This window comes from Nicotiana tomentosiformis, chromosome 2, assembly GCF_000390325.3.
Source record: "Nicotiana tomentosiformis chromosome 2, ASM39032v3, whole genome shotgun sequence".
Lineage (NCBI taxonomy): Eukaryota > Viridiplantae > Streptophyta > Magnoliopsida > Solanales > Solanaceae > Nicotiana > Nicotiana tomentosiformis.
In genome coordinates, this window is record NC_090813.1 from 84959195 (window position 1) to 84979405 (window position 20211).

Consider the following 20211-nt stretch of genomic DNA (forward strand, 5'->3'; position numbering starts at 1 on the left):
CTGAAAACATAACACGGACTTGCTCGAACTCTCAAAACACGAAATTCAACAACAAAACTAAGAAATCGCACCCCAAATCCGAATTAGATCAAAATATGAACTTCAAGTTTCTAACTTCCTCCGAACGCGCCGAATCATACTTATACTACTCGGAATGACACCAAATTTTGCGTCCAAGTCTTAAATGACATAACGGAGCTATGAAAATTTCTGAAACTGGATTCCAACCCTGATATCAAAAAGTCAACTCTCCGGTCAAATTTCCAAACTTAAATCTTGTTTTAGCCATTTCAAGCCTAATTTAACTACGGACTTCCAAATAAAATTCTGAACACGCTCCTAAGTCCAAAATCACCATACGGAGCTATTGGAACCATCAAATCCCGATTCCAGGTTCGTTTTCTTAAAATATTGACCAAAGTCAAACTTGGCCTTTTAAAGCCAAACTAAGGAACCAATTATTCCGATTTCAACCCGATCACTTCCAAATTCTGAACCAACCATCCCCGCAAGTCATAAATTATTAAAAGCACATTCGAAAGTTTTATTTGGAGGAACGGGGTTCTAAAAGTCAAAATGACCAGTTGGGTCGTTACATTCTCCACCTCTTAAAGAAACGTTCGTCCTCGAACAGGTTTAGAATTATACCTGGAGTGTTGAATAAGTGTGGATATCTGCTTCGCATGTTTTCCTCGGCCTCCCAAGTCTCTTCCTCGACTGGTTGTCCCCTCCACTGGACTTTTACTGTAGAAATCCTCCTGGGCCTCAACTGGCGAACCTGTTTATCAACAATGGCAATTGGTTCTTCTTCATAGCCCAAACTATTATCTAGTTGAACTGTGCTGAAGTCTAACACATGTGATAGGTCGGCATGATACTTCCGGAGCATAGATACATGGAAAACCGGATGAACTCCTGATAGATTGGGAGGCAAGGCAAGCTCATAAGCAACCTCCCCAACTCGTCTCAACACCTCAAATGGGCCTATAAACCTTGGGCTCAATTTTCTCTTTTCCCCAAATCTCATGATTCCCTTCATCGGCGAAACTTTCAAGAGAACTTTTTCACCTACCATAAAAGTTAAGTCACGCGCTTTCTGATCCGCGTAACTCTTCTGTCTGGACTGTGCTGTACGAAGTCGCTCCTGAATCAACTTTACCTTTTCCAAGGCATCTTTCACCAAGTCAGTACCATATAACTTAGACTCACCGGGCTCAAACCATCCGATGGGCGAACGACATCGCTGACCATATAAAGCCTCAAATGGAGCCATCTCGATGCTGGATTGGTAACTTTGATTATAAGCAAACTCGGCCAAAGGCAAGAAACGATCCCACTGGCCTCCAAAGTCAATCACACATGCCCTGAGCATATCCTCCAAAATCTGAATTGTCCGCTCTGACTGCCCGTCAGTCTGCGGATGAAAGGCTATGCTGAGCTCTACATGGGTCCCCAATTCACTTTGTACTGCTCTCCAAAAATATGAAGTAAACTGAGGGCCTCTATCTGATATGATAGAAATTGGCACACCGTGCAACCGAACTATCTCCTGAATATATATATTTGGGCCAACCTCTCTGAAGTATATGTAGTCACTACATGAATAAAGTGTGCCGACTTGGTCAACCTTTCGACAATAACCCAAACTGCATCAAACTTCCGCAAGGTCCGCGGCAACCCAACTACAAAGTCCATAGTGATGTGTTCCCATTTTCACTCTGGTATAGTCATCTGCTGAAGTAGGTCACCTGGTCTCTGGTGTTCATATTTAACTTGCTGGCAATTTAGACACCTAGCTACATACTCAACTATGTCCTTTTTCATTCGTCGCCACCAATAATGCTGCCTTAGGTCACGATACATCTTCGTAGCACCTGGATGAATAGAATACCGAGAACTGTGTGCTTCCTCTAGGATATGTTTCCTCAGTCCATCCTTATTCGGAACACATAGACGATCCTGGAGTCGCAGAACACCTTCCGCTCCAATAGTAACTTGGCACCACCCCGTAGTACCATTTCTCGAAGAACCATTAAGTGTGGATCATCATATTGGCAAGCCTTGATCTGCTCAAATAGTGAAGACTGAGCTACAACAAATGCAAGAACTCGGCTGGGCTCTGAAATATCCAGCTGCAAAAATCCATTGGCCAAGGACTAAATATCCAAAGCTAATGGCCTCTCCTTTGCTGAAATGAAAGCCAAACTACCCATACTCTCCGCCTTTCTACTCAAGGCGTCTGCAACCACATTTGCTTTTCTCGGATGATATAGGATAGTAATATCATAATCTTTTAGTAACTCCATCCATCTGCGCTACCTCAAATTTAGGTCCCTCTGCTTGAATAAATGCTGCAAACTGTGATGGTCAGTGTAAACCTCACAAGACACCCCATAAAGATAATGCCTCCAAATCTTAAGAGCGTGAACAATTGCAGCTAACTCCAAATCATGCACCAAATAATTCTTCTCGTGGGGCTTCAGCTGACGTGAAGCATATGCAATAACTCGCCCTTCCTGCATTAATACACAACCCAAGCCAATGCGTGAAGCATCACAATACACTGTATACATCCCCGAACCGGAAGGCAACACTAACACTGGTGTTGTAGTCAATGCTGTCTTGAGCTTCTGAAAGCTCACCTCATAATCATCGGACCATCGGAACGGAGCACCCTTATGGGTTAATTTGGTCAAAGGTGCTGTAATAGATGAAAAACCTTCCACAACCTCAAGTCGGCCTTAGAGAACACCCTAGCACCCTGCAACTGGTCAAATGGATCATCAATACGCGGCGACGGGTACTTGTTCTTAATAGTGACTTTGTTCAATTGATGATAATCAATACATATTCACATCGTTCCATCCTTCTTCTTCACAAATAATATCAGTGCACCCCAAGGCGATACACTCGGTCTGACGAACCCTTTGGCTAGTAACTCCTCAAGCTGTTCTTTCAATTCTTTCGGAGCCATGCGATACGGTGGGATAGATATAGGCTAGATATCTGGAGCCAAATCAATAAAGAAATCAATATCACGATCAGGTGGCATTTCTGGAAGATCTGAAGGAAATACATCGGAGAACTCTCGAACTACAGGCACTGAATCAATAGTCGGAGTCTCTGCAGTAGTATCCCGAACATAGGCTAGATAAGCCAAACAACCCTTCTCAACCATGTGTTGAGCCTTCATAAAAGAAATAACTCGATTAGATGCACTAACAGACGAACCCTTCCACTCTAGCCTAGGCAATGTTGGAATAGCCAATGTAACAGTCTTGGTATTGCAATCTAGGATGGCATGATATGGAGATAACCAGTCCATGCCCAGGATAATTTCAAAATCGGTCATCTCAAGCAATAGGAGATCTGCTCTAGTTTCATAACCACAAAATGTAATAATACAAGACCAGTAGATCCGATTCACAACAACAGAATCGTCCACATGAGTGGACACATAAAGGGAGTACTCAAGGACTCACGGGAAACACCTAGGAAATGAGCAAATAGAGATGAGACATAGGAATATGTAGATCCTGGATCAAATAATACAGAGGCATCTTTGCCGCAAACAGAAATAATACCTGTAATCACGGCATCTGAGGCCTCTACATCTGGTCTGGCCGAAAAAGCATAGAACCGAGCTGGAGCGCCAACTGGCTGGCCTCCGCCTGGCTGACCTCCACCTCTAGGACGGCCCCTACCCACCTGTCCTCCACCTCTTGGTGGTCGTACTACTGGTGGAGCAACTAGCGCGGTAATCATAGGCTGCTGACCCTGCTGCACTGGCCTACCCCGAAGCCTGTGGCAGAATCTCCGTATGTGACTGGGATCCCCGCATTCATAACAACTCTTCAGTATAATGGGCTGCTGACTAAGAATCTGGCCCTGGTGACCTGAATACCCACTGGAAGAACCCTGAATAGCCGGTGGGCGATAAGAACTTTCTGGTATAGCACTGAAATAAGGTCGCACTGGAGCACCCCGAGGAGGCGGTGGTGCTGGATATGAGGGCCTACTGGACTGCCCTCTCACGAACTGACCTCTACCCCCAGACGGAGCACCTCTGAACTCTCCAGAATATCTAAACTGCTTATCTCTCATAACCTGCTTTCGGCTCCTCTGACACACACCCTCAATCCTTCGGGCTATCTCCACGACTAGCTCATAAGAAGTACCCATCTCAACCTCTTGAGCCAAAGTGGCCTGAATGCCAGTATGTAAACCCGTAACAAACCTCCGCACTCTCTTCACCTCAGTAGGGAGTATCATAAGTGCATGGCGAGATAACTCAGGGAATATCACCTCATAATCAGTCACTAACATCTGACCCTACTGGAGCTACTCAAACTGAAATCGCAACTCTTCCCTTTGAGAGGGTGGAATATACATGTCCAGGAAGATACGGGTAAACCTGTCCCAAGTCATGGGAGGAAAATCTACTGGTCTGCCAAGAAGATAAGACTTCCACCATCTACGGGCTCTACACTCTAGCTGAAAAGTAGCAAAGTCAACCCCACGAGACTCCAATATCCTCATGTTGTACAGTCTATCCTTGCACCGATCAATGAGATCCTAGGGATCCTCATGTCACTCACCCCCAAAGACAGGAGGATGAAGTCTAGTCCATCTGTCCAATAGTTTCTGCGGATCAGCGGCTGCAGCTGGACTGGGCTCAGGTGTAGCTGCTGCCACTGACTGGGCTCCACCCACGTGTAGTGTACCCTAGGTCTGATATACAGCAGCTGCCTGCCCATGAGCCTGTACGGTAGGGGTTTGTGCTCCCCCGCCTGCCTGAGATGTGGCTAGGTATGCCGAAAATAAACTGGCCTAAGTCATAGTGTCCATGAACCGCAACATACGACTCATGACATCCTAGAATCCCGGTGCAGATGTGAAATCCACCGGAGCTCGCTCTGCCACAAGCACCTCACCCTGTTCCTCAATAATGGAATTTTTTGCTGGACCCACTGGCGGCATAACTGGAACAGTCCTAGGACATCCTCTCCCCCTACCACGAGCTGGAGCCCTCCCTCGACCTCTACCTCGGCCTCTAGCAACTGGGGGAGTAGCTCTTCCCTGGTCTAGAACCTCATTAGAGCGCGTTCTCACCATCTGTGAGAGAATAAGAGAAAGATATTTTGTACTACATCAGTTGCACGATGGAAGATGAAGAAATGTAGTTTTGTAACACCCAATAACCTCTCGAAGATAAGTACAAATGTCTCTGTACTGATCTGCAAGACTCTATTAGGCTTGCTCGTAACTTGTGAAACCTACTAGAACCTAGTGCTCTGATACCATGTTGTCACGACCCAATTTCACCTATAGGTCGTGATGGCCCCCAACACTATAGCTAGGCAAGTCAACTAGTAATTTAAACCCATATTCAATTCTTTTAAAATTAACCGAGTAATTAAACTCTTCTTACTTGCAAAAATTAAAACAATATGAAAAGATCTGGTAAATTAAAATAACCAAGAAAAATAATTAAATCAAAACATTCTACTAGTGTGTGTGCCAAGACCTGGTGTCATAAGTGTATGAGCACCTAGTAGATTATACAAAAATTATAAATACTGCCTGGAATGAAATAGATAGAATAAAAATTCAGGAAGAGGCACTAGTTGCTGCAGAACGACTCAGAAAGCAGCTCACCACTAAGCCTCCGGATAACACGGGTGCGCGCCGATAGGTCCAACGATAGCACCTGTCTCAGGTGCTGCACAAAAAGTGCAGCAAGTGTAGCATGAGTACGTAAACAACATGTACCCAGTAAGTATCAAGCCTAATCTCGAAGAGGTAGAGACGAGATGACCGACTTTGACACTCACTATGGGTCAATAATAATAATTAAAATAAAACTAGAATATCTAAATCGACATGATTCACAAAGTTAACAATAATTTTATTTAACCAACAGAAATAATTAAATTTCTTCAAATGCAATAATTTCCAATCTATTAATTAAATTCACAAACTGCAATTAAAAATATCAAGGCATCAAGTAATTATTATTATTATTAGGCACGATTTCTGCCGAGGTCATACGACCCGATCCAGAGTGTTGTGTATACTGCCGAGGGACAAGCAGCGCGATCCATAGATGCATCTATAATGCCGAGGAGTTCGACACGCTCCACAAGAAAGAAGGACATTTTCTTATGTACCTCCGGAAGGATAGTATATTTATTAGAAATTAATTCGAGAGGATGAATAATTTCTTTTAACAATTAATTAATTTAAGCAGAAAATTAAGTATATAAGATTTCCATCTTTTACTATCTTTCCCTAACAATTCACAATGTATTTTAAATAATTTAATTAAATAAAGAATACAATTTACACAAATAATTCATGCTTTGAGTCCTAAACTACCCGGACTTTAGCATAGATAGTAGCTACGTACGGGCTAGTCACCTCGTGCGTACGTAGCTCCCATAATTAACAACAATTATTAATTTAATCACCTATGGGGTAAATTCCCCCACACAAGATTACACAAGAGACTTACCTTGTCTCAAAGTCCGCTTTCCGGTCAAAAATGTCGCGTAAAAACCTCAATTCGGTGCCGAAAAATCCGAAACTATCCAAATATTATACAAAATAATTAATACATGTTCAATAATTCGATATTCATCTATTAAATACATTACCCTATCCAAAATGGTAAAATTCCTAAAATTCACCCCTGGACCACGTGCCTGGATTCCAGAAATATTTGGATGAAAACGTTACCCATAATCTCAAGAACTCAAATATATAATTTTTATCCAATTCCATAACTATTTTGGTGGTTAAAATCTCATTTTTATACAAATCTAGGTTTTTCATCTAAATCCTTGATTTCTAAGATTTACCGGTTATAACATACCCATAATCTATGTATTTAACTCAAGGTGTGTAGAATTAACTTACCTTCCAATTGCTAGTTGAAATCCCCTCTCAAAAGCTCAAAAATCGCCCAAAAATGGAAGAAATGGGGTTAAAAATGGTGAAATCCCGTTTTTAAGACATCCTGTCCGGTACAGTGAATCCCTTCTTCGCGAAGGCAAAATTCCACAACCTTAAAATTACCGTTCGCGAACACGACATGGGTCTCACGAATGCGAAGGCTTACTGGTCTGCCCTTCGCGAACGTGATCTCCCTCGCGAACGCGTAGGGAAAAATCCCCGCCAGTCCCATTCCTCTTTCGCGTAGGGAAATTTCTCGTTTTCCAACTTAGCTCCGGGTGGTTAAAAAACTCACTAGAACCCCACGAGACCCCGTCTAAATATACCAACAAGTCTGAAAATATTACACGGACTTGCTCGAACTCTCAAAACACGAAATTCAATAACGAAACTAAGAATCGCACCCCAAAATGAATTAGATCAAAATATGAACTTCAAGTTTTTAACTTCCTCCGAACGCGCCGAATCATACTTATACTACTCGGAATGACACCAAATTTTGCGTGCAAGTCTTAAATGAGATAATGGAGATACAAAAATTTTCGGAACTGAATTTCGACCCCGATATCAAAAAGTCAACTCCCCGGTCAAACTTCCAAACTAAAATTCTTGTTTTAGCCATTTCAAGCCTAATTTAACTACGGACTTTCAAATAAAATTTCGAACACGCTCCTAAGTCCAAAATCACCATACGGAGCTATTGGAACAGTCAAATCCCGATTCCGGGGTCGTTTTCTCAAAATGTTGATCGAAGTCAAACTTGGCATTTTAAAGTTAAACTAAGGAATCAATTGTTCCGATTTCAACCCGATCACTTCTAAATTCTGAACCAACCATCCCCGCAAGTAATAAATTATTAAAAGCACATTCGGAAAGTTTTATTTATGGGAACAGGGTTCTAAAAGTCAAAATGACCAGTTGGGTCGTTATACCCTACCCGCCTGTCATCCACCCCTAACTGACTATGCATGTGGGGTATTAACTGGAATAGAGCCTGTAGCCTGAGCATTCTGATGAAATCCGCCTCTCCCAAGTCTGGGTCAATCTCTCATGATGTTCCTAGTATCACCATAGCGATAACAACCCCTCTACGGGTTCGGCTGCTCATACTGAGTTTGTGCCGGATAACTGGAACAAACATTATAGGAACCCCGTGCCGGTGGTTCATTAAAAGAATTTACTGGAGCACTCCGAGTATTCTGAAATTATTTCCATGACCCTGCTGATACTGAAATATAGAATTATTAAGGGTGGGGGAATACCACAAGTCCCATCATTATCCCATAGAAATCTCAACTCTTAATCATATACAAGTTTTGGAGAACCTTTCAATACCACATAAATACATCTCAGGCTAAAATTGATATAACACATGACCCTGCAATCTGATCGTTGATAGTAAACTCCCCTCACTTGGCGCGAAGCCATAGGACACAGTGTGATGATGCACAATACTAACCTTCACCGCTCGTACGTCACCAGTCATAAGACATATCAAGTCATTTATTGGGCGCATGTCATCCTCATGACAGACAAAATTGCTTCCTCGAGTGCCTTGACTGCTAGAATGTACCTTTCACTAAATGAAAATCCCACACACACTACATAGTCTCTAATACCACCAACTATCTTCAGATCTACACCTACCTCGTGACCCTACCATGATTGTGATAATTAGGCAATTAATTAAACCTTCTTAAGATCATATTTATCAACCAGATATCAGAACCTAATGCACCTCCATGTGCACAATTGAATGATCTCTCAATACTTCCGCATCCTCGATCTGGACGACACGTTGTAGGAATGGTTGAGCAACTCTGTCTCCCTTATGACCCCTTTGTAGTATCACGAACCATTAACGCATAGTTGATACCGAGTGCGCAATTTCATACACGAGTGGATGCAAAAGAATATAAGATATATGCTTCAAGTTAAATAAATACCACACGATAAGGAAGGACAGAAGTGAAATTTTTTCCTACTAGCTTTGTAGCCTCTCGAAAAAAAGTACAGACGTCTCTGTACCGATCCGCAAGACTCTACTAAACTCGTTCGTGACTCATAGAACCTATGAACCTAGAGCTCTGATACCAACTTGTCACGACCCAAAATCCCACCACAGGCGTCGTGATGGCACTTAGTCTCTAAGACTAAGTAAGCCGATTTTAATTACAATTCAAGCCATTTTTTATATATATATATATATATCAACAACAGAAATAATTACAAATATAACAACCTCCCAAGACTGGTAATACTGAGTCACGAACTCTAACTGAATACATGGAATGATCTCAAGGATTGAATACTCAATACTGTTCGAATAATAATTAACAGTACAATAAAATAAAAAGACTCCAAGGGACTGCGACGACTAAGCAGCTCTACCTTGAATCCTTGCGATAATACTTTAACTATGTCCGAATCCGATATCTCCAACACCTGGCTTTGCACAAAAATGTGCAGAAGTGTAGTATGAGTACACCACAGTCGGTACCCAGTAAGTATCAAGACTAGAGTAGTGACGAGGTACAGTCAAGACATTCACTAGTAGAATAACTTGTGTAATATAGCATACAAAAATAATAGGAAACAAATAACAATGATGGCAATAATAATCAATCAGTGATATAAACAGCAGGGCGGAAAGAACACCATAAATATTGCTCAACAAATAATGAATACAAGTACAACCAATTTAATCAAGTCCTTCAAATATAGTTCTTTCACCTATAAATCTTTCAAATAATAATCAACAGGATATAATACTTTCCAATAATTTTATTTCGAATATACTTCCTTCAAATAAATATCTTTCAAATATAATTTTGGAATATAATTCCTTCAAATAAAAGTCACTTTGTAACACCTCATTTCATATTCATAATAATATGGGTCTCAGCCCACTTTCATATTTTTACGGCATCTCGTGCCCATGTTTCTATCACAACTGCACGGACAACTCACGTGCCAAAAATATCAATATATAAAAGAATCTGCACGATCAATTGACTTTAGAAATAGTTTGAGTGAAGAAAATGACATTTGCACTTAAATTAAAGCATCAGATAAACTACTTATTTGGATGTAATACTTATCAATATAAAACATAATAGAAATTTTCTTTTATTTAAAACAATTCAGTCATCAAAAATCAATAAAAACCAGAAATATAAATCTCCAGAGTCTCGTACTAAAATGCCAAAGCCAACACAATACAATAAGGAGTACAAAACACATAATAATAAAGTCAACTAGTACATCACCGAAGAAGATAAGAATTTACATATCACGAAAAAATAAAATAACCAACGGTAAGTGCATCCATAGAACAATATCAACAAAAGGGCATTCCCGAGGTACCGCCTCGTAGTCTCAAAAGTAAATATGCAAGACAGGGAGATCTCCCGGAATACCGTTCCGTAGTCCCAAAGTAAATATGCAGGGGGATCTCCCGGAATACCATTCCGTAGTCCCAAAGTAAATATGCAAGACAAGGGAGGATCTCCCGAAATACCGTTCTGTAGTCCCAAAGTAAATATGCATGGGGATCTCCCAGAATACCGTTCCGTAGTCCCAAAGTAAATATGATTTCAACAACTGCACATCAAGTGCTCACATATCACAAATGGATCATCAAGTACTCAAATATTTCAACATATCACAAATTTCAACAATATATTATTCTTTTCACAATAAGAAGCCCACGGCTCGGCCATAAAGAGCACAACATCTTAACAAAATATTCGGGAGTGAATAACTCAACCGAATAATATTTCACAATTCGGCACTTTGCCTCAATATGATTCACAGCCTTTATAATTCAAATTCTTGATAATTATATAACGCTTCGGTTTAAACTTATTTCATTAATTATTTGCAGATGGAAAATCCATAATAAAATTAAATTCCAAGAAATATCAAATCATCAAACTCACGAAATTCACATAAATATACAAGTAATAATCACATCAAATTGTCATATAAAAATAAATTTAACAAACACGAATTAAGGCATGGCAAATAGATGATTTAATAAATGTCAGCGGTTATACAATTTACTACACAATAGGCCTAAGACTTTAACCCAATATATTTTGCACATATAAGCCCGAGTACGTACTCGTCACCTCGCGTACACGGCTTTTCACATTTCACAAATGGCACATAAGACTCGATGCCTAAGGGATAATTCCCCCACTCAAGGTTAGGCAAGATACTTACCTTTTTGAAGTTACGACGACATTCCAAAGTAGCCTTCTTGCTTGAATTGACCTCTGTACAGCTCAAACCTATCCAAATTTATTGTACAACCTCATTAAAATTCATTGGAAACAATTATGGATAATAATACATCGACTTAAAAATTTATTCCAAAAAAGTCAACAAAAGTCACGCGGGGCTCGCCTCTCGGAACCCAATATAATTTTTATGAAATCCGAACACACATTCCGATACTAGTTCAACCATATAAATTTTATCAAGTTCCGATAACAATTCGACCTCCAAATCTTAAATTTTTGTTTTTGAAATGTTTTGCAAAAATCTTGATCTTTTCCATTTAAATTCAAAATAAATGATAAATATAACCATAGAATCCTGAAGTATAATCACTTTCGGATATAGAACACTTACCCCAATCCATATGGTGAAAATCGTCTCAAACATCGCTTCAATCCGAGCTCTATAGCTCCAAATATGTTAAAAATAGCTGAAACCTCGAAATATAGCTACTGCCCATGTATTTACTTTCTGCGATCGCGGAAAATGCTTCGTGATCGCGAAGCACAACTTTTCTCAGCCCAAAATTTGCCTTTTGCGATCGCTTAAAATGCTTCGCGATCGCGAAGAACAAGTGCCCAGCACTTCTAGATAGCCACTAGTATAATGGTCATAACCTTTGGTACAAAACTCCAAATTGTAAATGGTTTAACTTTCTGAAAACTAGACACCAAGGGATATAACTTTCATTTGTTGTTCATCTCTTAATTCTTTATAAATGGCTAGATATAAGCTTTCAAGTCAGCCCTGTGCAACAGAGATTTCCAAACTCTTCCTAGAAAGCATATAGTTTATCCGCCATAACGTTTTGTACACAAATCCAAATGACAAATGGTTTACCTTTCTAAAAAATTAGACACAAAGGGCTACAACTTTTATTTTTTGGATCATCTACAAATTCCTTATAGGTTGTGAGATATTAGCTTCCAAAATCGGGTGAGTGCAGCATGATTTTCCTCTATGCGATCGCGAAAAGGCTTCCGCGATCGCGATTCACAGTGTCCAAACAGCAATATTGCTCTTCACGATCGTGACCGTTTGTCCGCGATCGCGATGCATACCTCTGTGGCCAAAAACCAGCAACTAAAAATGACCTAGAAATGGTCCGAAACCACCTCGAAACTCACCTGAACTACTCGGGACCCTGTTCGAACATACCACACATCCTAAAACACAATACAAACTTAGTCGAGACTTCAAATCACGTCAAACAACGCCGAAATTACGAATCGCGCATTGAATCAAATTTTAAAATTTTCAAATCTTCCGACTTCTATATTTTGCGTCGAAACATATCAAATCAATCCGGAATGACTTCAAATTTTGAACACAAGTCATAAATGACGTAATGGAGCTATTCCAATTTCCGGAATTGAAATCCGACCTCGTTATAAAAAATTCAACCTTCTGTCGAATTCTTCCAAAAATCTTATATTTTTCAACTTTCGCCAAAATGCGTCGAATTGACCTACGGGCTTCCAAATCAAAATCCGAACATGCGCCTAAGTCCGAAATCATCATACGAAGCTATTGCCATCATCGAAATTCTATTCCGGGATCGTTTGCTCAAAAGTCAACTCTCCGGTGAACTCTTTCTATTTAAGCTTCTAAATAAGAATTATTCTTTTAATTTAATTCTGAATTTTTCGAAAATCAAAATCGACCATACCCGTGGGTCATAATACATATTGAGAAACTTCTCGAGTCCTTAAATCACTGAACGAGGCATTAATTCTTGAAACGACAAGTCGGGTCGTTATATATAATAAATAAAGTAAATAAAAGAGAACTAAATAAAAGGAAATTTTAATTCATGCTCGTATCCTCTTACTTATCCTTTTCATGTATTTAGACCGAACCCAATCATAAAGCATGTAAACAGTTTAATCACTAATGGGCCTGGCCTTTAAACTTCTCCCACAGTCTAATTTCATTCCAAACGAATATATACCAAAATGACAAATGAAACACCTAAACATACGAACATCCTAAGCATAAGAAAAGGGAACAACAAAAACAGATTTAAAAGGTGACTTAAAATATGGCACTGGCCATCATAGCTTTAGATTCAGAACTGACTTCCACATAATGAGCACTCTACTCTTGAAATCATTAGCAAAGGACAAAATTCAAAATAACTTTCCATGAGAAAAGAATATGTGTGTTAGCCCAGCAGAAGCATCACGTGAATTAGATTAATGTGCCATCATTTTTCTTAGTAAATTAACTTTTAATATTCAGCACAAATTCAACACTAACAGTTGTATAGAATTGGAGATCATAATATATTTCTCTTTAGAAGTAAAAATAAAGTAAGTTCAAATATATAGTAAAAGCATCATACAGAAGGAAACTAAAGAACCAATGCTCATGAATAAAGTTCAAACCCAAAATTTTCGATTAATGAACTAAATCCAAAAACCAGAATTGAGACGTATAATAAACTCGACGAACACATATAAAATCAAAAAAAACTAAGAGAATAGGCCAGCAACATATTTCAATCACAACCACGAAAGTAACATCGCAAATAATAGAGAAGAGGAGAAAAGATGGACCTGAATTGCTTTCCAATATATTTGAATCTCTGACAGATTACAACTTAATGAGAATTTCGACGATTGAACTCGAAAGGAAGATGAAAAACAGCAGTAACAAAATCGAGCGGGGACCGCAAACCAGTAACAAAACTCGAACGGCACCGAAAATCTGGAGCTCGAACACGATCAAACCTCAAATTTCAATCAAACTCCATTTTTTCGCAACCAAAATTGAAATAGAAAAGAAGAAACATAAAAGGTAAAAAAATTGTGTTTTTGTTGTTTTTCTGAAATTTTAAAGGATCGAAAACTAAGGAAAGGAGCTTGAAGAATTCTTGAAACCCAAGTTTCCTCTCAATTTTCTGTCCGATTTTTTCTCTCCCGAAATCTCTTATTTTTGGACTCTCACTCTTGCTCTCCGTTTCTTTCCTCTGTTTTTGCTGTTCTTTTCCGCATCCTCTCTTTAGCTCAAACATTTTTGTCCTCTAATCTCTCTAATGTCTATCCCCCAATTATGTATGTGAGTGTGTGTGGCCGCCGGTCCTAGGTCCTTGGGGTATTCGATTTTTTGGGGAGAAAGCTAACCTTTGGGAGTATTTGATTTTGGAAATTGGGGGCGGTAGAGGTGTGGAGACTTTTTGGGGTGCGGCTTCTAGCTAGTTCTTAGGATTAGGGTCTTGGGTGTTACATTAGGTATTTGCATATGAGTGGGAATTAAATGTGGGATGTTGGGTCTTAGGGGAGTGGAGGGTTGAGATTAAAAGAGGGGAGGAAGATGGGTCAGGCGGGTATGGGCTAAGAGAATTGGATTAGGTTGGTTGAATTGGGCTTAAAACAATACGGATATCCTAAAATTGAAACAAGACAATACCAGCCCAAGCATCTTAATCTTACTTCTAAATATAATATAAAATATATACTATAAAATACAAAAGTAATTCTAATTAATTAAAATAAAAAATATTATATTGTGAAACTATTTTTGGTATTCCTCAAGATTATATAAAAATAAAAGTAGAGAAAAATAAAAATCCTAGTAAAATAGTATGACTACAAAAACATTAGTGAAACTATATTTGTGTTTTTTAAAAGATCACACTAAATAAAAATAGATAAAAATAGGTAAAAATAGTATTACTACATAAAATACTAATTAAACTTGAATTAAAATAGACTTGAAACTATTTTTGTGTTTTTGATTATTTTTTTTAAAAAAAAATACTAAAATAGACCAAATAAAATAACAATTAAAATAATATATTACAATCTTAGAAAAATTAAAATAACTCAAATAAATATAAAATATGTGAAACTACTAATATAGTTTGAAGACGTGGCAGGTCAAATATTACGTGCTTACAACTGTCCCTCTTTGCTTGGAAACACAAAGTGTTTTTGAGCAAAGAAATAAGTAAGCGACGTAATTGATTTCTCACCCGATACTTATTCAAAAGAAAATAAAGATGGATAAAAGATTGTGACCGAGCTCTAGTATTTGAGCTGCCTACATATCCTTGGCTATAAAGGAATCATGTCATGTGTTATTGAGAAGTAAGAAAAGTGAGAAGGATACCGAGGTGGAGAGTCGAGTGAAGTGTTGTGCCGTCGAGGTTCCGGTCCGGGGTCCCTGCTATTACATCAAAAATAAAAGAAAAAGTACAAGATCCTATCTACTTCTTGTCTCGAATCTTCCTTGAATATGTACTTGAATCTTCAACATGAGATAGAAAATCAACCCTATTCTTCAGGTGGGAATCCTGCTGACTTGAACTTGAAGAAAACTGGAAGTTGACCCTATTTTTCAGGCGGGCTCCTACTGCTTGGACTTGAAATAAACTTGAACTTGGAGTAGACTTGATCTTGCAGACCTTATTTTTTAGGCGGGCTCGTGCTACTTCTGATTTGAACTAAAAAAACTAGAAGTTGACCCTGTCCTTTAGGCGGGCTCCTGTTGCCCATGTCTTGAACTTGAAATATGAAAGTTGACCCTGTTCTTCAGGCGGGCTCCTGATACATATGACTTGAACTGAAAATTAAATGCTGACCATGTACTTCAGGTGAGCTCCTGGTACTTCTAAGTTAAACTAGAAATTGACGGTTGATCTTGTTCTTCAGGCGGGCTCCTGGTGCTTCTAACTTGAACTTGAAATAAGCTTGACTTTGAAGTAGGCTTGCGCTTGTAAACCTGCATTTTCAGGTGGGCTCCTGCTTCTTAAACTCGAAAATTGAAAGTTAACCCTATTCTTCAGGCGGGCTCCTGGTGCTTCTCTGATTTGAACTTAAAATCAATTTCTGAAATATTGACCCTTGTTCTCCAGGTGGGTGCCTGCAATCAAAACAAACAAAACGAACAAAATTTTCTGCCCCAATTTGTACTAGGAAGAATTGTGAGTTGTTAGCAAAACTGTAAATCACATATGCTATTGATGAAGGATGCAATGATGAGATTAAAACTAAAGACTCGACTAGGATGTGTGTCTTCTGTGAGTAAAACCAAGAAAATTTTAACTAGCAAATACGTCTACTAAAAGTAAAACCTGAATGACCCAAACTAGGAAGTGCGTCTCCTAGGGGTGAAACTTCAATGGCTCAAATTAGGATGCGTGTCTCCTAAAAGTGTAGCCTAAAAGACTTAAACTAGGAAGTGCTTCTCCTAGATGTGAGATTGAACTTGAGGAAAACTAATAATTGACCATATTCTCCAGGCGGGACTCCTGAACTCAAGGACAACTAAATATTAACAACTTAAGAAAACTAAAAACTGACCCCTAGGCGGGACCCCTGAACTCAAAGAAAGCTAAAAATTAATTAATTAAGGAAATTAAAAACTGGCTCTATTCTCCAAGCGGGACTCCTGAACTTAAGAAAAACTAAACAGTAACATCTTAAGGAAACTAAAATGAACCTATTCTCCAGGCGGAACCCCTGAACTAGAGATTAGCTAAACATTAAAAACTTAAGAAAACTAAAATCGACCCTATTCTACAGGCGGGACCCCTGAGCTCAAGAAAAAACTAAAGATTAATAACTTAAAGAAATTAAATACTGACACTATTCTCCAAGCGGGACCCTTGAAATAAAGGAATGCTAAAGATTAAAAATTTAAAAAAACTAAAAGTTGACCCTATTTTCAAGACGAGACCCCTAAACTCAAGTAAAACTAAATACTAACAACTTAAGGAAATTACAAACTAACCCTATTCTCCAGGCGGGCCCCTGAACTCAAGGAAGGCTAAAGATTAATAACTTAAGAAAACTAAAAACTGACACTATTCTCCAGGCGAGACTCCTAAACTTAAGAAAAACTAAAGAGTAACAACTTAAGGAAACTAAAAATTGACCATATTCTCCAGGCGGACCCCTAAACGTAAGGAAAACTAAAGATTAACAACTTAAGAAAATTAAAAACTAATCATATTCTCTAGGCGGGACCCCTGGACTTAAGAAAAACTAAAGACTAACACCTTAAGGAAACTAAAAATGAATCTATTCTCCAAGCGGGACCCCTGAACTAAAGGAATGCTAAAGACTCTTCCAACTAGGGAGAATGCCTAGAAGGTACTATTCTTCTCAACTAGGAAAACTGCCTAGGAGGTGATGGTCTTCTCAAGTAGGGAAGAGGTAGTGATCTTCTCAACTAGGGGAATGTCTAGTAGGTAAAAACTTTCTCAAACAACCTTTGTGCTAACAAAATTTGGGCATGACACCTGAAAAATTCATGCTTCCAAGCTTTGATTTGGACATAGTCTTCGTCCCTGTTTCAAACAAAGAAAAATTGTGAGTTTAAAACATAGTGGTTGGTTTGTGGCCTCGACCTTGAGGGAGATTGCCCCTACACTTTCCATGATAACTTTGATTTCAACTTGGAAGACCTTGCTTGTTATTGAATAACCACTTTTCCTGCCAACCCTTATCACAAAAAACACCTCTGATCCGTTCAATCCCAATACCCTCTATCTCTTGCATTGTGCTCATCAATTGATATTTACCGAACCTTTGCATTTCACATGAATCCCAAAGCACGTCAATTGTCACCAACTCAGTGTGCATACTACTCGTTCCTTACTTATGCCACTTTGATGCGCTAGCCAGACTCCACTTTGTGTAATTGGAAAGATGGTAGCAAATTTTGAAGTCATTTCTCACTTGTTCTGACAAACCAGACTCAAAAAGAGGACTTAAACAAATCAAGAGAAACTTAATAAGGGGACAATGGAAAGAGATGATATCTTATAAGAGAATTACAAAGTAGAAACTTATTTGATGTGGATACCAACTCTAATGACCATGACACATATTTTGGATTAAGCGGCCTAATCTGTCTAGTAAATCTAACTTTCAATTCTTGTCATACCTTCAACCTTTGGAACTGGGCTCCAATGTCCAATTGTTCTATTAGATTCACAATCCTTATTCGACTTGTGGTTCCCCGAAGGGTTTTCACCATAAAAAATCTCTCATTTTGTTCTTTCTCTCAACTCACCGTCGCCTTATGGTACCCGTGAGGGTTTTCACCAATAAGACTCTCTCATTTTTTTTCTTCTTATTTCCTCTGATTCTGTAGATGATAAGGCATTAACCATGATAATAATATCATATGTTCCTGGTATGTCTAACTCGGCACCCTCAAACATACCAGGATAATAATATCCTAGTATGTTCCTGATAATAATATCATATGTTCCTGGTATTTTCTCTAATTCTAATTTTTTCTTTTTTGGACTGTAATGTGACTTTTGCAAAGGGTTAGAAAGAAATAAAGGCACGAAGGATCAAATTCAAACTAAGACAAAATGAGGTACAACTTTACAACTTTTGGAACCGTCTTTTATAAAAAACAAAACTTCTGCCGTAATTTCTTTTGAAGTGAGGAATTTTAGAATTTTTAACTTGGTGTGACCGAACCTTAGAGTAAGGCTGCCTACGTATCTTGTTGACACAAGAATCAGGTCGAACGTAGTTCAAATGAATACTTTTTGTTGTTATTATTTTTCTTTTTATTCTTTTTATTTTCTTCTTTTCCCTTTTTTTTCTTTTTTTTCTTTTTCTCTTTTTTTTTCTTTTTGACTTCTTCTCTTTTTTCTTTATCTCTTTTCCTTTTCTTCTCTTTTTTCTTTATTTTCCTTTGGGATGTACTTCTAAAACAAATCTTATGAGGACGTGAATTTTTTTAGTGACTCTAACTTGATTCCAAAAGAGGGGAGGTCAGAGAAATTAATATAGGTTCAAAAGGGGTACCGAACGGTATAAAGTGTTTGGGTAGCTGAAAGAGGGCCTCCTAATCTCTGAAAATGCCAAGTATAACACATGCAACTTGAGGATGAAAAATACAGATCATGCATAGCATTTCTTTTGCAGCATTAGCATTGATATCACAGATATGCCTTCCACCTTTCTTTAGTGCCTTGTCAAGTACATAACTCTTGTTGGATGATTTCTTATTCACAATGGATGTCCTCCGTTAACCGTCAATTTGGAGCGAATTCCCTTGGATTTATCTTGAAAATTGAAATGCACTTGAACTCAAAGTTGCTCGCTTCAAATTGCCCGGGATGCACTCTCTTGTAACAAATACTTGTAGTCCTATTAACTTCCCAAACTATCTGCCCCAGTTTCACACAATTCGGGCTTTAAGTGATCTCAAAATGTCCAAATCTTTACTTGTTTCCCTCAAATGTCTCTGTTATCTTCAAAACTTTTTTTAGTGCTTCATGATTATACTAACTTTCAAGACCAGACTGGGAATTCCACATGCATATCATGTCACTAGAGTTACCATGAAAAGAACTATAAAAGAAAAAGAGAACTAAACAAAAACTGACTAGAAATAACAGAAAATAAGAGATTGCATTAGACAGACAGTGAAAGAGTTTGAACAATAAAACAAGCAAAATAAACTTGGGTCACAACCCGAGAACAATCCTAGTTAACACTAAACGAGGTAACAAGACTAATCGATCTAGGCAAAATAAAAGGATAGAAAGGTTTGAGTCACAAGACAATATCCGGATTACAACCCTAAAATAACCCGGACAACAGAAATGACAACAAAATAAACTACCAAGACTCATCCATGGCTAACCAAGAAAGGAGTGTCTTTCTAATTTTCAAGCTCGACATCTTAGCCACTGAGTCGCACATCGACATTACTAGGACCTTCATAAGTCTCCATCACGTTGACCTTAGCAAATAACTTTTGGGCCCCATTTGCCAACTCGTTCTTAAGATCAACTTCTGGAACCGAGACTGATAGCACTGAAAATATTGCGGCAAATGGCCCTCCAAGGAACTCATAAGAGTTCTCATATTCCTTTTCAACACAAATCATGTCCACCATATGCGTCTCATTATGAACAGGCAATGGACTTTTGCTAGTATCTGCTGCATCTGGATTTTGCACGATAATGTCACTTGCATCAACAAGATTCTGGAC

The 20211-nt window shown here is 38.6% G+C and overlaps 2 long non-coding RNA genes across 3 annotated transcripts in view; both read right to left on the reverse strand.

Annotated features, from left to right (window-relative positions):
• LOC138906575 (uncharacterized) overlaps nucleotides 1–20007 on the reverse strand; it is a 64333-nt gene extending 44326 nt beyond the window's left edge. Inside the window, exon 1 of the long non-coding RNA XR_011414035.1 lies at nucleotides 19796–20007. This is a non-coding gene — a long non-coding RNA (uncharacterized lncRNA). The remainder of the gene's footprint in view (nucleotides 1–19795) is intronic.
• On the reverse strand, nucleotides 5441–14492 carry LOC138906574 (uncharacterized). 2 transcript variants are annotated; one of them, XR_011414034.1, is made up of 3 exons: nucleotides 13797–14492; nucleotides 11182–11249; nucleotides 5441–5722 (listed from the first exon to the last, which is right to left on the reverse strand). It is a non-coding gene; the product is annotated as an uncharacterized lncRNA (long non-coding RNA). The 2 variants fall into 2 exon arrangements; XR_011414033.1 differs by lacking the exon at nucleotides 5441–5722 and having other exon boundaries at nucleotides 10105–11249.
• Nucleotides 20008–20211: the final 204 nt, after the last annotated feature.